The following is a 20863-nucleotide window of genomic DNA, read 5'->3' as shown; positions in this document are numbered from 1 at the left end:
ACACATTTTTATTTGGAATATTTGTAATTTTATGAGACAGTTGGAAATGCATCCGATTATTACGTCACAATATCTCGTTTCGTCAATACCTATATATAAAGTAAACTATGATGGTATTATTAAAGTCAAGTCTGAGAGTGCTCTTTCATCTACCTTTTCCTGTCTTTTTGCTTTCTCAACAGGTAATGAGACAACAAGACGCCACGACAGAAGGAAATTGAGACTAATTAACAGAGGAGATTGAAGTTTAACATATTTTACTTAATCATCACACCAACAAGTAATGACAGATATCAGACATAGGTGATTACCAACATTGGATAAATAGAATTGTGGATTGCATGGAGCGTGATACCTTGGTAGCCCCACGCAATAAGTCTCGGATAGAAGAAAAAAATGACCTCGGAATGAACGTTCATAAAATTAAATGAATTCACGGGTCAATTGAAAAATTTCCACCATGGTGACTCCCGGTATAATTATAGTAAATTACAGAACCCCCTCCCCTTGTTTGGATCACATTTTGTAAAGCGAGTGGAACCTGACTTTCTTTGCAGTTACATCTGCTGTATAAACGTGTGCAGTGTTGTGACCATTTTACCACTCTCTAACGAAAGTTTTAGAAAGAGGCAACAATATATCGTCAGACGGCAATGTGTGTCAGGGTATTTAGGTTACCTCTATCTCGATATCGAGATGGAAAAAAAATGGAAGACAATCATACACATACAAAAGAATGTGACTCGCTTCGCTCGTACAAACACAATAGAATCTACTTTTGACCACATACTATCTCTGTCAGCAATCGTCAGTTTTTAAGACAAATTAAAGCCAACCGTTGGACGGATTGTAAATTTAGAGACAATCATGACATTAACTTGTTTAACATTAATTTCAGTATTCGCAGACATGGTAGAATTACAGCTGGCATAGATATTTCCTTTTTAATCGCCAAACTATGCCAATGGCCTTAAGGTTTGGTAAAACGAAGAGACAAGTGAGCGCCTTATTAATTGGCTATTAATGATTGAATGTCACAAAAATAAAATATAACATTTAATTAAAAAGAAGACGAGGTATGTGAGACAACCTTCATTATAGCGGTGAGACACTGATGTGAATACATGGTATTAGTAATCAGAAATGTAATAGTACAATTATTGACTCCAAGTGTCTGTATTATAATAGAAAAACGGCTGGATGCACCTGATTGCACTTTTCTGTAATTTAAAAACGATGAAGATGAGAGACGCATTAGTCATTCTAGCTTTGAAATTCTCCAGGTTTGTCAAGTATATACGATAACATAACGCTGACGAAAATATGAAATTTATTTTTCTATTTGTTAATTTATTTATTCATTTCTTAACAATTAATCAATATTAATTAATCAATTTATCTATTTATTTATTCATTTATTTATTTATTTGTTCATTTATTTATTTATTTATTTATTTACTTATTTAAATATCTATTTATTTATTTATTCATTAATTTATTAATTTATTTATTTATTTAATTATTTACTTATTTATTTATTTCTATAATTATCTATTTGTTTATTTATTTATTTGTTTATTTATTTATTCATTTATTTATGTACTTATTTATTTATCATTTATTTTTTCATTCGGTCAGGCTTGGGGTTATGAACGCTTTACCTTCATGACGTCATCTCTGACAGTGTTTCCCACATTCCACGTTGCTTGTTCTAAACCGATGAATTGTGAAGATATTAAAGAAGCTTGTGTGATCTTTTTTTTTTGGGGGGGGGAGACGCAGGTCTGGCCTTTGGCCCTCATCAAGATGAATAGCCCCCCCCCCCCTGATCCATGGATTTGACACTAAATATGCGAGGAAGCACAACAATCAGTCTTAATAAAGGCAACGTAGATGTAAATGAACCCCCGTGTTTATTTCAATCAATAATATTGTATACGTTTAGCTAATATGTCTAAATAGGGAAAAAAAATCGCAAATTTCTTTATAATTCTCCCACATATATTCAAATATATATATATTTTTTATATTTCATAACAACTAAGGAAGGATACCCCCAGCTCCACCAACATCCATCAAGCCTTTCGGAATAACCCCCAAACCATCAACCCTTGACTGGTAGTTAACCTCACGTGACCTCCGACACAATTGGGTCACGTGATACCTTATTCTGGCGATTGAAAGTAAAAATGGCCTCGAGGAAGGTTATAACAAATTCTTTGCAATTTCTTTCACGCATCATTAGATGTCAATGAAACGAGAGATGGTGAGTTATTTATCATGTTTATGAGAAGTTCAAATCAAAGTTTATTCAATACGAACTTTCATAACACTTTATTTCAGATTTCGGTGTCGTTCATGATTATTGTACCTGAAAACCGAACAAAGATGAAAGCATGGGCCTCTCCGCCATTGACCGGTCGGCAGTTAGTGGTCAGTAAATGTTATTCAAATCAAAATGGTATTCATAAAAAAAAATATGTCCATGTTGTCAGAAAATGGCTTTGAAAAAATAAGGTAAATATAACAAAATATGCGAATAATGAGATTCAAAACATACCTTGAAATCCTAATAAAACATACTTAAAAACTGAATAAAAAACCCGGAAGATAAAGCACGTAATATTTTCCAGTAGTTTTGCTTAGATTTGTATTTTTTTCTTTGATAAAACTATTCCAGGTTGAAATGATCACGAGCTAAAGTTTAAAATTATTTGCTTTTATAACAATGTTATGCCTGTGATGGGGATGTGTTTTTGATAGCACGGAAAATAAGGAAATTCAGAAGAAATGGGGACAAGCAATTTTGTTTTACCATTCTCCTCACTTTTGTTTCGTCTCATGATATAATTTTCTTATGAATATTAATACCAAAAAGGCGCCCCTTCTGATGATTTTGTTGATGTTAGTTTCGTTTTAAAAAGCCCCCCCCCCCTATTCTGGTGAATTCTGAATCACCCCCTGACATGACGCGTGTCTTATTATTGGTTGGATTTTTTATTCTAAACAACCCTGGGGGCCGCGGAGTCGGGTGGGGGGAGGGGGCTTCGGCCCCCCGCCCCCACTTTTTTCAAATCATGTACAAAAACGTAAAAATTGCATCTAATTGTGATTTTTTGCATGGTCATCCCCCCCACACTTTCAAAACCGTTCCGCGGCCAATTGCTGATAAAAATAATTATGTAACCTGTATCACTTTCTAGAGTGTGCAAGTAACTCTATTTTCTTCGAATAAACAAACACCCCTGAGAAAACAAAAAATAACATTTTGATTACTCTTTATTACGTCTTTCTAAGTGGTGGTCTAAATGCTCGTGTTGACGGATATATGACTGGAAAATATCATCTCGATATCGTCCTGCTTTAGTTTATGGATCGTTAGAGCGGTCATTCACTTTCTACATGGATGACAAACAGTTTACCTAAACTGACAAAAGTGATACCGAATATGTTAAGACAGAATGTACCAGAAGACAAAGAAGTCGCTTTAAGACTTTGGATTAATACGTGTAATCTCAATTGCCATATACACTGTCCCACTTACACAGTTATATTATCATAAATAAGATTAGAATGTTATTACGCCGAAAGAAATATTGAGATACATGCATAAATATCAAAATATTATTTCGCCTCGCTTTGTAATTACTTTGGTGAAAATCTGAAATGAAATAACACATCAATTCATTATAGATTACACACATGAAAAGAAGTAAGTTTTTATTTTCTTTATGGAAGATGACTTGAGGTCTCTCTATCCGGTTCATTTCATTAATAGTTTTATTTCAAGTTCATCTTCATTCAGAACAAGATGCCAAACAACAAAGGAAAATAAATTACCAAAAATATAAGAGATTTAAAATGCGACAATATGGCAAATTAGTAAGAAAATTTCGATTCCATTCATTTCATTTTCTTTATTCATTTTTTTGTGTCGTTTATTACTTTAAGAAACCCTCGCTAAAAATATGGCAGTTTGAGTAAATATTTCTTGTTAAGCCTATATAACCTGCATATACAAAGGCCTATACATTCTAGTAATACTTGCATATATGTCCCCGTCAGCTGACCGTGATTTACCAAGAGAGGAGGGGGCACTCTATCTTTCAAGCCAAAATGGATTTCGCTACAAAATTTAAGTCATTTTGATCCACGAAAAATTTGACAAGCAACACAAAAGAAAAAAAAGGGGGGAGTTCGCTATATACAAAATGAAGATCATTTAAGGTTACATTTTTCCTATGCTCAATTTCCATTCATTTCCATTTATGCTCAATCTATACTGGTTTTTTTTTACGAGGAGAGAATGTTCATCTGTAAAATTGTATCCGATATATATTAGTTTGTATTATGTTTGAATGGAAATGAAATAAAGAATTGAAATGAATTAATTGATAATTGATAGGTACCGGATTTCCAGGACGTTCTTCCTACGGTGGATAATAATAGTACCCTGCTTCCCGGAGCCATGCTAAGCAATCAAGTGTGAACACGGTGATCACTGGTAGTCGGTAGATGGTGGTTTTATCTAAAGAGATGACAGTTAGTAGGCTATTTACATCTCCGTCAGCAGACATCCAGACATCATTCAAACAGATTCATATCATACCAATAATGAATACTGGAGGACATTGACATTATGTTGTTTATCAAAGAAAATAATGTATAAAAATGAATACTAAAAATGTACACTTAAATTCACTTTACTGACTTAAAAAAAATAAATGCATTTTAGAAGTATTACGATGATTAAGGAGGCATGAATTTAAAACTGCAATGAAGCTGTAATATCGTTAAAAAAATACAAATTACTAACCACGGTTTTCCATTTCCGTGGTAGGCCTATATACGTTTGCATGGTTGTTTAGTACGGCCAGTTCATAAATACATGAATGAGGTTGCAATTCAAAAATACGAGGTAGTCCTTTGTTTTTTCGTCTCTATTTTTTTCTTCTAAAATATGAGTTCTTTTCAGACTCCCACGTCTCGCCTATGACAAATGAGGTGTGATGATTTTTTTATGAAGGATCCTACGTTCACAAGGGACACAGATCCGAACGAGTGGAGCCGAGATGTGCCCAAGGGCGACCTTTGACCTTCATCACCATTCATCGGCCAATGTCGTTAATGTTTAAGATAATTTGATATATCAAACCTCCCACCATTACTCATATTTTCTTCCAGCATGTTCAGGGAGATCGGATTTTCTGATTAATTCTCCCGGATGTCAAAGAAACTGATAAAAAAAAGGATTGCAATGGCCCTTTTCTGCGTCATTCTGATTTCCATTCAGTGTTTTAACTTATAGAAAATAGAAATAGAAATGGTTTATTACACAAAAATCATTTGCGGTCTACAAACCGAATTACAGACTTTTATTCATAAAAAGGAAATAATATACATCGAAATGACATGAAAACACGACATAATGAAAAAAATGGAAAATTAATTTCAAAATCCTTAGCTAAATGATGACTACATGCCTGATGTAAATAATACAGTATATAAGGTAATAATATTTAACCAAACGTTGATATGTTTTAATGGATAGGACCAAATTAAACAAACATGTATCTAAAAACTCTGTGCACGTTTTAAAAATCGTTTTTAATGAAATCACAGTTGTATGCATTTTGTGGATTGCCTCTATTTGTGATGACCTGTGTTGAAGATATATAAACACTAAAACAAAATATCAAAAATTGAAATTACAATAATTCCAATATCTTTCTCCGAGAATTAGTCCTGGGAAAGAGTGTTATGCAAATGTCAAGTTTATCTTATCAAAAAGTTCAATAATTTCAATAAATAGAAAATAATGAAACAAGCATATAACATCAAAAATTTTATCAATCAGATGTAAAATATGAAAATTGTGTATTGTACTTCAATCTTAGAATAACGCTGACATGACAGGGCCTACATTTTGTTAGTTTTGTTTCCTTCAGTTTTCGCTTAATAAATGTTTTTAAAAAATATATGCTCTTCGTAAACAGTATGCAAATAAGGGATTCTATTATGCCACACTCTCAATATATCTTTATTACCAAAACCACTAGAAATATTTGATAGAACATTGAACAAGATAGAAAATATATTCATGTAGATATATATAGTATGTCACTTTATCAGCTCCTTCATTCTGTATATTCTTATATACCATCTTCTGCTCACAACATTCAAAAGAAAAAAAATTGTTTAAAATCGCTCTTATTTTACATCCCATTTTTCTAAATCCCTTTCTAATTGATTGATTCCTTTCGAATCGTATCACTCTTAATAACTTGTTGTATGTGCGAAGTCGGCATTATAAATATAAGAAGAATTCAATGTCACAGTGGTGGAAATCAAATTGACAACTACAAAAATTCAGGAAATATCTGTATAAGAACGTAAGTGGCGCTATACAATTTCCATATAAAATACGATTGAGTAGCAGTCGAAGAGCTTCTTGCAGTGACAACCATCCGGATATCTGAAGAAAAAAAAAATAAGTAAATGAAAGTGTAGAATAATTCCTTAGTTCAACCATGGACTCACTTATTTGCCATTCGCTCTGATGGGCTTATATCTGTTTTGTGAAAAATCTGCGAAATCTAGAAATGCTATATAACTCTCTTATTTTACATCCGATTTCAATGAAATTTTGAATATTATACTTGTTTGATTTTCCCCTTTCTCATTCAAGTACATTTTTGTTGGGTTGGACCTGTCTTTTAACTTTTAACGTACAAGACGAATGGCATCTCTATATGATGTATGCGTATTATCTGATTCCAATAAACGAAAGCGGCATGCAGAGGGTTAATATCTGCTAATAGTCGGTGTAATCCTTTTATTCTTATCTCAAAGGTTTCCTATCTGGCTTTTTAACCACGATAATTGTGAGAATAGGTTACATATTAGGTTATATTACGTGATAATTGCCACGTCTCGGTATATTCAAACACAATCATCATTGTGAAGAAATCGATACATATAATGTTTAATCTAACTCAATAAAAGAAAGCTCAAAGTCCGCCCTGTGAATTGTCACCTATACATCGTGCACATTGATTAACACAATAATGACAATAGGGACTGTTTTATACCAATTCCATGTGGATGACTGGACGTGTTATTGAGGTTTATTATTTCCTGGGTGAATATAACCGTCATAAGATGCAAATAGGAGTTTACGTGTTGTGTACAGTAAAGAGGATTGCTTGAGAACGATTGCTTTATTATTTTTGTATGCAGTGCAAGAAACGCAGATCAGGTAAGGAGATGACTACCTTTCTAGATATTCTCATTCGGGTAAATGTAAATATTGAGAAATGACGTGGTTGTACGTGTTTGAATTGAAATTAGAAAATGAGCAAACCTCTCATAGTATTGATCAGGGATCTCACTAAATATTAGTAGGCGCATTATTAATGGGCGCATCGTGGTCTAGTTGTTCTGACTCTCGCCTTTCAAACAGAGGGTCGTGGGTTCGAATTCTAGCCATGGCGTGTTTTCCTTCAGCAAGAAATGTATCCACACTGCTGCACTCGACCCAGGTGAGGTGAATGGGTACCCGGCAGGATTAATCCTTGCATGCACTGAGCGCCGGTGATGGTAGCTCGAGCTAAAGCCGGGGTAATAATAGCAGCGCTTTGCAGTATCCTCTGGCAAAAAGCGCTTTATAAATCCAGCTATTATTATTGTTATTATTAAATGTCATGTTCGGAGCTTGGGGTGGATTTGGAAACAAATCCTACGTCATAATGGTCACCCCCTCCCCCTTTTCTCTCTCTCTCTCTCTCTCTCTCTCGTTTGTTTTATTTTTTTTTCCAAATAAAGACAATTCTAACACTTTTGTAACAATTCGTTTATTGCACATCCCGTGTAAGTCATGTGCTGTATGTCCATGCATAGAAATGTCATGTATAAACGGGTAATGTATCTTGAAATTCTGGTCCAAATCCCATGCTTCAGAAATGGTTTTATAAGTAGAAAAGGAAACTGATGTTTTTTCTTTTTATATTGGACCATATGACCCTAATTTGTAATTGAAACATATCTAACAGTAAACATCCCCATGAATGTATAAATGAATTCATTTTTTTAAAGATTTCCACTGCACGTGACGTTTGGAGGCTTTAATTTGGTAATGTGTGCTATTGTTAGATTAATAGCATGATGCGAATAATTGTAAACTTATTCAAGAACGTATATCTGAACATGTTGAAGTTAGTTAGCATGTGGCACACATTAAATGGCGCAATACTAATGACATGGGCCGCGGAACGGTTTTCCAAGTGGGTGGGGGGGGGGGGCTGACCATGCAAAAAATCACAATCATAATGGTCATTTTTACGTTTCTGTACAGGGTTTTGAAAAAAAGTGGGGGGAGGGGCTGAAGCTCCCAGCCCCCCTCGCTTCTGCGGCCCCTGAATGATCCTTCTTAATATCCTTCTATCTTCACCACCACAATCTTCTTCATTATCATCACCACCATTGTCACCACCACCACCAACACCATCATCATCATCATCAACATCATCATCAATCACCACCACCATCATCGTCATCATAATCATCATCATCATCATCATCATCATCGTCATCATCATCATCATCATCAATATCATAATCATCGTCATCATCATCAACATCATCATCATCAACATCATCATTATCATCATCGTCATCATCATCAGCATCATCATCAACATTATCATCATCATCATCATCATCATCATCAACATCATCATCATCATCATCATCATCATCAACATCATCATTATCATCATCATCATCGTCATCAATCACCACCACCACCACCACCACCATCATCATCATAATTGTCGTCGTCGTCGTCTTCACCGTCGTCACAAATATTATCAGTCCTTCTCAAAAGAACCACAGCTGAATATCATTCGCTATAGACAGTAGATTACTGGGTCGAATCGGTCAATAGTAATATGCTAATTACCAGATCGATGAAGGAATGTTTATTTGATGGTCGTGTGTGACACATGGTCTACGAACGCAGACATCTCGTCATAAATTCCAACGCAAACAGACACTACATAATATCTGCATGTCGATGCAAAAGATAAAGAATTACTTTAGCTGGATTTGTTTTATTCTAAATATGCCAAATATTATTTGAATGCTTGCTTATTATATAACGTATGATATTGATATATTGAATGATTTTTTCCTCATTTGTAATGTGCCCTTTTTCATTTTATTTTTTTACTTCTTTAAGTTCTCTTTACTTTTTTATTTTTGCTCTTTTCTAAACGCCTTGAGCATCTAATCGAAATTGAAAAGACGCTATATAAATCCTATGTATTATTATTGTTTGTCGTTTTAGTGGTTTTTTTTTACGGGCTGACATTAGTGGAGGGGGGGGGGGGGGTGGGTGCAAAGACAAACGAATCGGAGACGAAAGAGGGGGTTTTCTTTTTATTTTGATTTATTGAAACATAAAGAGCCCACCCCCCCCCCCCGAGCATGCTCTGTATAGGTTTCTTTGCAACTGTTCTCTTCGCGGTATCACCACATCGCCTCAAGGTGACATACTGAATACGCGGATGATAAAATAGATATTGGTTCGAACAATGTGAATGCATTTCATTCAATGTCAATGTTATGGTTGTTACAGCGCAAGGCAGACTGTGTTGTGATTGGATTATCGACCCGTTGTCATGGGAACTTGATACCAACACAATGCTCGTTTGTGGTTGATCAGGAATGCCAGCTAACTCGGTAGATCGATAGGGAAATGATATAAATAGACGGCATAGGTTCTGGGGTGAGCTGATTGTTAATCTACGGGAAATCAAACATTGATGAGGGAAGCAGAGTGGGAGATGCAGATGGAAGACTAATAATAACATAATCATGTTAAGCAGGGCCCGCTGGGAGAACAGTTTTCTGAACTGAAGTGGCTACCCTGGGTAAAAAATGACGTTATTATTACTATCATTATTATCATTGGGCACATATTCACCAACAGATTTGTTAGTATGAGCAATGCTAAAAAGAATCGTCTTTTCTTTTCAATCTTTTCTTTTCAATCTTTCCTCTTTTTTGTGTGTGAGTTTTTTTTTGGGGGGGGAGTGGGTTGCCTGCTGAAAAGATAGAAGAGTATTGTTTCAAAGTGTGAGTATAAGTATGAAGTCCCCTTAAATGTTTCCTTAAGTTTTTAAAAATGAGGAGCGAACCCAACTGTGCTGTTTCCCATTGACTGTGTGCTATAAACGGCTAGTCTTAGAATTTATCTTTTGAGATAACTATTAGTAATACAGAGGACGAATTTGCCAATTTTGTTACATAAACTTAAATGTTTTTGAATGGAAAGGTACCCGTTTTATTACTCGGTTCATTGCGATATGATTGTATTGAGTAGTGAATTCATGTATAATCATTTAAGGGTTCAAGGGTTTTTGCCATGTATTTATTCAATCGAATTTGAAATGGAAACGGAATATTGAAGTCTTGATCTTGGATCTAAAGATTAGTTATTTCCGTTGTCAGGTTTAGTGAAGAAACTGATTGATATCTATGGAAAAACGCAAAAGAGAACACGAATCTTCTGGGAATAGAAGGTCCAAATCCCCTATCTCCTGACCTGTCTGTGATAGGGCGCCCTCTACCTCGCATTCAATTTGTTTGATTGTCTGGTGCTACAGCCGAGGCATCTGGTATGGCCTCTAGATTCATTATGACTTGGCTCTAGAAGAGTATACGATGTTATATCCACCTTATCAGTACCCAATCCCCATCGTTAAATCCTCTCCACACACTCATTATGTTGTTTATTTCTTGGGTAGTTTCAGTGCACAAGTCATACAGTCAGTCCGCAAGCCCCTGTGTTAATGAGCAAATGAGCAAGATTTATCCAAGTCCTCTCGTGGCTAAATTCATGTTCCTGCAAAATCTCGTGAATTGTGAGACTTTCTTTCTCAAAGAATTTAACCACTTTCTCCTTGAGTAATATTGATTATTTTTGTACCATGGGCAAGAGTAAATGTTACCCTTTTATATTGGTCATTTTTTTTTAATGAAATATTTTGATAAATAAGTGATTTTTTTACCTGAAAAGATGCATCAAACAGAATTTTCTTCCTCTGTTTTCACTTGCAAATTGTGCAACATTTTGTGTTTTAGGCACCAACATTATTTATATCATCAGAAAGCTCAAACTCTATACTTTCTTACAATGTCACTCTTGATATGTGGCATCTTTTAGATGGGTCAGCAGCCAGTTATTTCCATCAAGATGCAAGACGAGATTTCTGAAATTTCTGAGTAACATGAAATCCAGAGTTCTGATTGGCTGAATACTGTTTTCAAAACAAACAGGCGCGGGTAGTTTGAAGAGATTACCACATGGTGAGTGTGACCTTGCAGAGGCCCAGTGTGGGGGAACATTGGAATTTGCGTGGGTGTGTGGTCTATGACCAATCAGAGCGCAGTATTCTTGTTTTTGAGCTGCAAAATGTACTTGGCCTATGAAAAGCTGGCTGCTGACCCATCTAAAATACATCTTCTTATAAAAATTATATCATATTAAAGCTTAGATCTTCAGCTTTATCATGATTTAAAAATCATTTGTGCCTAAACAGAAATTAAGTGTGAAAACAACAACGTTTGTTGCATGAAAAAAAATATTTTGTTTCATGTTTTACATCAAAAGTTTTTCCTATATTACAACATTATTTTAAAAATCCAAACACATGACCTAAAAGAATGATTCTTCTTCTTTACAAAGATACCAAAAACATGAAATTTGGTCAATATTTAGAGCAGCAATGGCCGAATAAAAAGAGGTGTTTTGGTTCGCACCAAGCTCATTAACTATGCAAAAACCCTCTTGTCATGAATATCACTTGGATAAAAGAAGCTACTTTTTCAGGGCTTGCGGACTGACTGCATACCATAAAGGTATATTCTATTCGATATATCGTGAAAGGACTGTCGCTAATGCTAATCATGCTAATGCAGCCGTTACACCACGGAATACTAACCAAAAATGACCAATGGTTGGCCTATGTTATTTATAACTTGGACAATTGTTTTGATCGTTCTAGTCTTACTGCGACATAATTTATGAACGACGGCATAGGATACCCAAGGAAGATACATTTTTCATTTCTTTTCATCCACAAAAGCGGCAAAGTAAATACAGTTTGTGGATCCCGAAATCGTGAAAAATACTATTTAAATCCCACTAAAATATGACATTGCAATACATTCAAATAGTAGTTGAATTATTAAACTTACAAATGAGCATATATCTTAAATGCTGCATTGTGGATGAAAACATGGCTTGTGAATCGGGAATCAGAATCCTGTAGCATAGATTCATGGCATCATTAATTGTTGTTGGTGATGGCTCGATCTCGCTCTCTCCTCTCTTTCCCACACTCTAAAAAAGGTTTACCCAATATTGGGTCAAATGGGAACATGCATATTGGTTGGGTAAAAAGATATTTTGTAAATTTTACGCAATGTTGCGTTGAAATAGCCCAATATGGGGTAAAAAAAATATCCAGCAAAGATGCATGTTTCTTTTTTTACCCAATATTGGGTGAAATTTTACTCAGTGTTTTTAGAGTGCAGATATTTTTCAAATAGCTTTCAGTTATTTTTATTCTACAGATCAGATCATAGAACCAGTGGTTGAACTCCAACAGTAGAATAAAAAGCGATAAATCCGCCACACATTCAATGATATTAAAGGCACATAGTATTGTACACAAAATCACAAAATACTCCAAAGTAAAACGAATTCCTGAAAGCAATTGAGCCCGTTATTACTTCAACGTTAATGATGATTCACCATAACGACATGAACGAGGCGCCGGTCTGATGTCTTTAAAAGGATTTTCTTTTTAACTTAATAACCAATAAACTGGTACTGCGCGTTGTGTCTTACTTCTCAAGTATTCGTCCTTTCTCTTCCACATGTCTTTTCTTTAAAAAAATCCACCAAGTTGGTATGCAAAGACTACTCACATGTATCGATTTCTTTCCAAGTCAATGCAGACCTCATATTCTTTTCGCATGTACATAGACTTACGAAGAATTGGTTTATTATCATTGTGAAAGTCCAGCTTCTTTTCGCCCCCTTGGGTGTTTTTGGGGGATATGTTTTATTGGAGGATGAAATATGTTATATGATAATGATTGAAACATGATATTTGCTAAATAAGGTACTGGTTTGTAAATATACTTTTATTTACTAATGATCAATTCGGGAAGAAGTATCGGGGACTCCATATCTGGTCATCTATTACTATGCGGTATGCGGTACGTAATACACCTGCACAAACTCTCTTGATTCATACAACCTAATACTATATGATCTGATCTGTTGTTACTTAAGAGGTTAAGAAAATTACAATCAATTGACATGCAAACAGCATTTAATACTCTATTTTGTCAAACAACAATATCTTGTGAAATTAGAAATTGTATCCTGCTATTAATGTACAATTTTTTTCGTTTGAAATTTGAACAGGACCTGATCCTGACGGAGGTGCATTTCTGATTTTACTGGAGGAAAATTCTCAATTGCATTTTGAATATTTTTATGCGCATCATAGCGAATTCGGTACATTATACAGTGATAACACATGAGACTGCACTGGCTTTGAAAAAGTAAATGGTTCGTTGGGTTTCCATCCGTGAGAATTGGACTGTGATTATTTTGGCTTCTTTGACACCTGTAAAATCGATTTGTTTGCAATCAAACAATTCAAATGATTTCTTTTCATACTCCTTACCATGACAATTCCCATTCATTACAATTCTTTTGACAATGATTATGTAGGTCATATAAGAGCAAATCATAATTAGCAACAACAAACTCAAATGAATGCATGATGTAATATACGTTGTCATGAATGACAGTTTGCTTCCTTCGAACAACCGTTATAGCATACGTAATTTGCCCGACATGTTCAATTTGTGCAAAGTCATCATGGTCATTGGAAATACTGTTGGATTTCCTCAAACAGTTGCATTTTCATTTTATTTGTTATCATTATTTCTGTATTTCAATGATTTCGATGTCTATAGGTGTGGAATTGGACGCCAATATTCTCCCAATCAAATTACTCTTAAAAAATCAAACGAGTTGATAAATACCACATATAAAAATCAGTTCGGTGCAACTGTAATTCTAATCATATTTGAATATTTTCTAGTCTTATACGACTAGAAAAAAGCCATTCCGACACGAATACAGTAATGCTGGCTAACATTCTAGTAATTTATACCAGTTTGTTTTACAGCGATATTAAATGCGATGGAAAAATGTTTTTAAGGAGTGAAATTTATAAGAGTGAGTGAAATTAAACATATCTGTCAAAATTCTGTTATATTTTCACGTTTCTATAATTTGCTCTTAAAAGAATGAAATTTTTCATTATTATTCTACTTAATCTATCATTTTGAACTTCTGACCAGGTCTTTAATTTATCAATCTTGACGATTCCGTTGCCTCCCCAGAAGCACATTTCCTCGATGTCCCCTTAAAAGATGCATTTATCTTCATAAGCAGGTTATCTCCTCGTATGCTATTGAGATGGATGCACATACACACACACGCTTCACGTTATACGAGCTGAGTACATTCCCGGTTCGGCTTTATGCGGTGATTGAGAATAATATTACACTAAATGGTCCTCAGTCTTTTTAAAAAACAAATCCACTTAGATTTGAATAGACCTACTATTGGAGAGAAATTGACAGAATAACTGCAAATCATACAAACAAATCTCATCGCATCGACACCCGCGCGCTTGTGTTCTGCGCAATTAGATGAGTTTCAAGGGCAAATTACAAAATTGAAAGGGGATTACCGAGTAATTTTATGTTGAAAACTAAATGAGCATTTTGAAAATGAACGTACCCCAATGTACCAAATGTTTAGATGTTTTTGTTCTCCCTATTTTTGTTTTCATTTGTACTCCCCCCTCTCCTTTGTCTTTTCTTTTACTCTCTTATTTCCTTTGTTAAGGTCTATCTTCCTTGTTATTGTTGTTGTTATCTTGGGTTTTAATAAGGCGCGTACATTCAGATATGAATATTTACGCCTTCCATGTTTATTATATCAGCATATAGGCCTATTATATTTTCTTTCATACTTTTTCAATATTTATTTTATTAATTCCATTGTTCACATATCAACTCGTTGATCAATTACTTAAGATATTTTTTTGGTTTTATTGATATATTTATATATTTACACTCTAAAAAAAGATTTACCCAATATTGGGTAAAATGGGAACAGGCATGTTGTTGTGTAAAAAAAAGAAGATATCCAATGTTTTGTAAATTTTACGCAATGTTGAGTTGAAATAGCCAAATATGGGGTAAACAAAAATACCCAGCAAACATGCATGTACCCTTTCTACCCAATATTGGGTAAAATTTACTCAGTGTTTTTAGAGTGTATTTAGTGATCGATTAGTGTTTCTGTCTAAATTATCTTTTTCTTATTGATTATACATTTATTCACTTAGGCCTATACATCAAACATGCCAGTTCAGCGGTGAATCATTAACCCTCTCTTTGTAATAAATAGATGCAGAAGTATATAGAATATATCATTAATATTAACTTATCTGGTTTATTATCATTTAAGATTCTAAATTGATAACATACCGTATTCTTTACTCGTTATCCCTGGTTTGTGTACACTGTTAGAAAATTTCTACTAAAAAAAATACTGCAGCAGAGTCTCGAGAACACTTGTAATCTTACTGCACTGTGTAATCTTACATGCATTTGTGTAAAATTACAGAAAATTGGTATTTGATGTATGTAACCTTGAAAATTTTATTGTAATAAAACTGTTTTCCCTTTTTAAAAACAGCCCTGTTCTGTAAAATTGTAGAAAATTTTTTTAAAATATTTCCTGTTATAACAATTTACAGAATGATTTGGTTATTTCTATAAAATTCAGTAAAATCTGTTTCTAATTTTTTCTTCGGTAAAATCTTCTGGTTTTTTTTTCTAACAGTGTACCTAAAATAACCTCTGACTGCGATTGTAAGCTAAGGTGGTATTATAACCCTCTAAAAAAGCGATCTATTTGTTGAAAGGTTAGCTCTAATCGTGTGATGTTACTCTTTATTATTGGAAAGAAGAAAGGGACAATCCGTGATTAGTATGATGATGTGTATCAGAGGTTGTATCCTCTATTATAAGAGAGCATTGGAGTTTATCAAATCTTCTCATATCCCCCCGTTACACTGACACAATGTACCCTCTCACGTCATAACAAGCATGGCCAAAAGGTGCATCATAAACCGCGAGGCTTTGCAAATATTATATGAACTTCATATCAATGGCGCTGAGGTATATTGATAAAACAGAATATATAGCGAAACGTTGAAAACGTCATTCGTTCGATCGCTCAATTCACCCACTACTGAATTGCAATTTCACGTCAACAATATGAATCGGGCAAAAGGGTTCGTTTTAAGGACACATCACTTGGCCATGGATACAAGACAGTCCATTGGGCATCTTAGGAATAGATAACTCTGGAGATATGATTCGACTTAGCACGCTGTTTAACACGTTATCAGTCAAAATAGGCCTACGTAAAATCAAGTTAGTAATTGTGTGTCGATATCTGCACTGTGTGTAGTTGCTGTTGTTTGGACGATTTACAGTGTTCATTTGCTTTGCTTTATCAGTCTCGATTGTGTGTACTATTTTATTATTCCGAGGATAATATTAATGTAGTTTGAAAAAATAATCTAAGAATACAGTGAACGTGTTTTCCTCAATTCCTTCTTTAATTGAGTTATGATCATACAAATTATTGAATACTTCCGAAAATGTATCTGAAGTCCTTAAATTTTTTAAATGATATTGGTGAGTTTTCACATTTTTTTAACATGATAGGGCTCTGATAAATATGATTTGCAAAATAATTCATTTTCAACAATAACGTGTCAGAGTGAGGAGATGAAGAAACTGACAATGATGGTTTGACAGACACTGGAAATGTTTATATCCTTGAATCATTCATGCAGAGATCGAGTCAAAACAATCCAACCTGTTGATCTATCCCTAATGAGATTCTTTTTGTTATTTGAGCGATGGTTAATGATGTTTACATGATTTCACCAGCCAGCTCACCTTCACACCTAGGCGGTATGATAATGAGTCGGGTTCGTCTCCCGAGAGTTATAGATGCTCAATAATCGTCGAGCGCCCAAGCACTCAACGCCCAACTTCATCATTTACACGTGACTCGGCGACCAGATCGAATGCTCGGTGTGCGCGCGCCATTCGGAAGCATTCTATCTATCGGGTGTATAGCGACGATATATCGAACGGATGAAAGCGACGATGTGGGAAGCGATATGATCGTTCGCTCGTGTAGTTGTCTGCTACTTTGAGGAGGACTCGTCATACGTTAGTGATGCTACGTTTGCTGATAAACAGTCTAACTGTTACATTGCATTTCCCTCTGGAAACTTATAATTAGGAATAACACCGCCACTTATGTGTAGAAACGTACGATTTGAATTAAAGTCTTTAACAGATTGTGTTTAGAGCAACGTTTATCATTTTCATCAATTCACTTTCTGCAAATTTGACTTATTATGCTCATGAACTTCTACTGCAGAATGATACAAAATGCATAGAAAAGGGAGGCTTAACCAATGCAAGTAGTATTTGGGTTTGTCGATGAAGTAGTCTTTGGAGATCCTAATTAGATGATTCGGAGAAAAATTGAAGTACCTGATCATAGTCTTGGGTTAACCTATCAAACTGGATCTTAATATCGCATCGTTTTTTTCGCACAAGATATGTTACGTCTCTTTTTTTGCTCATTTGACATCAGCAGAAGTTTGGCGTCGACTCAGTGCGGATTACATCAGTCTATGTGATTTTAACTGGATTATAACCAGCCACGAGGATGCACGGTTAGACGAAGACGACATTTAGCAAGCTTTAGGTGCCTGTAATAATCCCAAACATTGGCGCCTGACACGGTCATTACTTCAGCAGGTGAGAAATTGAACACAATACAATATACATACTGTGTGTATAGGGAATGTCAGGGTGGGTGCAGGTGCTCAGTTCGTGGGTGTGTGTGTGTTTATGAAGAGTGTGGGTGAATGTATTAAGTGTGGATGTGTGTGTGCATACGCGTGAGTGTGTGTTGTGAAGAGGATGTGTGAATGTTTTCAGTGAGGTTTTCAGTATGTAAGGGTGTTTGGATGTGTTCAGTGTTTTGCGCGTGTGTGAGGGTGTGTGTGGGTGGGTGTGTGATCTGAGTAGGCCTGTGTGTGTTTGTGAGGAGGATGGTGAATGTGTTGTGCGTGTGTGCGTATATTGGAGGGTGTGTTGATATATTATGTGCACGTGCGTATGTGAGAGGGTGGGTGTGTAAGTTGCATTAGAGTCTGTCTTTCTCCCTCTCACCCCCCCCCCTCCCACTCTCTCTCTCTCTCTATCATTTCCTTTGCAAATTAAGACATCATTTCCATTAGGAACCAAATACAAAGACTGTACTTGACAAAATAAACATTTCACGCGATTTTCGTATTGTTTCATATCTGGTATATACTTAATGATTAAAACATGGATTCGTATTCACGCTGGTATTGTTCGTGTATTTTCCCCCAGTTAATAAGATTTTCTTTTATAGAGGGGTCGTCTTTTCCAAAGATCTACTTGACATGAAATACACATCTCCAATTTTTCTACATATTTTTGCTAAACTGTAAAACAATATCAGTTTGAAAATTATTTTACATACAGGATATACAATCCGAATAGATGTCATCTGGTCATACTCTCCCTGTATTCTACAGAGCCGACAGAAGTTTGTTGATTTTATTTGATCTTATTGTTCTTCACAACGAGCTCTTAAAACAACGAATCTTAAATGTCAAAGTACATCACTTCTGAGAATTCAAAGCACGTCGAGTGTGCTTCGTTGTCATGACGACAAAGTGATTGAAATGAAATACACAATTTCCACCTAAATTGTTGGCTGTTTCCTCGAGTGTAATGACGTGGTTAACTTTCAAATCGTTCCTCTCTTCTATTCATTACCATGTTGTTATTTTGTTATTGTTTCATCGTGACTTTAAGACTCAAGGCAATATGAAATAAATGCAAAATTTCTCCAAAGCTGCGAGCCAGAGCCAAACTTTTAACATTTTAATACGAAAAACCAATTTTGTGGTAGGTTTTGTCTGTGTGGTGAAACTATTTTGGAGACCATAACCCCCCTCCCAAACTGTATGCCAGTGCCTTAAGCATGGGTATGACGATTACAGAATTTAATGTTGGTTTGCAGCTTCTTGATCGCAATCACTGACATTGTAAGTGTTCAAATTGTCTTTTTTTTTTATAGAAATAATAAAAGCATTGCTGAATTACCATTATGTGACCAGCCAACCCCAAAACAACGATAGGTTTACAGGGTTCTCTGTAAATAGCCAAAATAGTAATTTGATCTTCAAATAGTAATAATCATAAAATCAGCTTATCTGAAATAATAATTCTTCTTCCTTCTTTCAAAATTTGAAATTTCAGTGAAAGACGAAATAGAAAAGTTATTTCGACATTATTTTTTTTTCTGGATTTCTCTGAAATCGCATCCAGACAGTCTAATCATCTAACGCTTTATTGAATATCGAATTTAAAACCTAATTTTCTCCTTATTCTTTAAAGCTCTCACTGAATTTCTTCTACATTCCTATAAGTAATTATATGAGTTATCATTTTGAAGTTTAGGATGTACTTTTTCAATCTCAAGAAAAGTTTAAACTTTCATTTTGGGCGGCTTATTGCTGGTTTTGGGGTGGCATGTAATGAATGCATTCAATGTCATACAAAGGTCACTACACTTTTCCCGCTCGACTGCTAGATGATATTCCTTTAATAACGAATTAAGTAATCCCCTAAGGCTTTGCCAATGAAAATTAGCCAAGCAATTATGATTAGAAGCTAAGTGATTTACTGCGATAAATAACCATTAGTGTTTCTTTTCTTTTTAATTAATGAATTTAAGCCAATCCTAGCGTGTCAATCATTTTTCTAAGGAAAAATTGACATTATTGTCTGGCTGATAGAACCTTTCCTTTAAGGAGAATTAAATCTTTGGAACAAGATAGCTTGTGTGAAAACAGAAAAATCAAAGAAACATATCAACGAAAGTTTGAGAAAAATTGGATAAATAATGAGAAAGTTATGAGCAAAATATCAGATAAATAATGAGAAAGTTATGAGCAATTGAATATTGCGATCACTAGTGCTATGGAGATCCTCACATTGGCAATGTGACAAAGATGTGTGATGTCACTTGTGAACAACTCTCCCCATTACTTTAGTATGTATTTCACTTGAACTGCCTCTTTTTTTCACATCTCTCAGAAGAGCATTATATTCTTTCCATAGGAGGGCATGTAATACAGATTTTTAAAGAATACATCATGGATAAAGAGTTTGTATCACCATAAGAAAAAGCAAAAAGGGACATTTTGGGGGTATTTTATAGTCCATCAAAGGGAAAGTTGCTCACATGTGACATCACACATCCTTGTCACATTGCCAATGGGAGGATCTCCATAGCATTAGTGATTGCAATATTCAAATGCTCATAACTTTCTCATTATTTGTCCGATTTTTCTTAAACTTTCTTTGTTCTTATTCTTTGATGTTTCTGTTTCGACACAGACCTACTTGTTCCAAAGGTTTCTCATTCCCCTTTAACTCCCTCTTCCGATCTATTAAAATTCCAAATCCATCGTTACAAAAAAACATACACACTCGATAAAGCATTATTCCACCACTTCGCTCAAAATTGATACAGTGTGGTTCGTGCATGCAGATTTGACTG

This window comes from Lytechinus pictus, chromosome 17 (assembly GCF_037042905.1).
Source record: "Lytechinus pictus isolate F3 Inbred chromosome 17, Lp3.0, whole genome shotgun sequence".
NCBI lineage: Eukaryota > Metazoa > Echinodermata > Echinoidea > Temnopleuroida > Toxopneustidae > Lytechinus > Lytechinus pictus.
Note: the sequence above shows the minus strand (reverse complement) of the source record.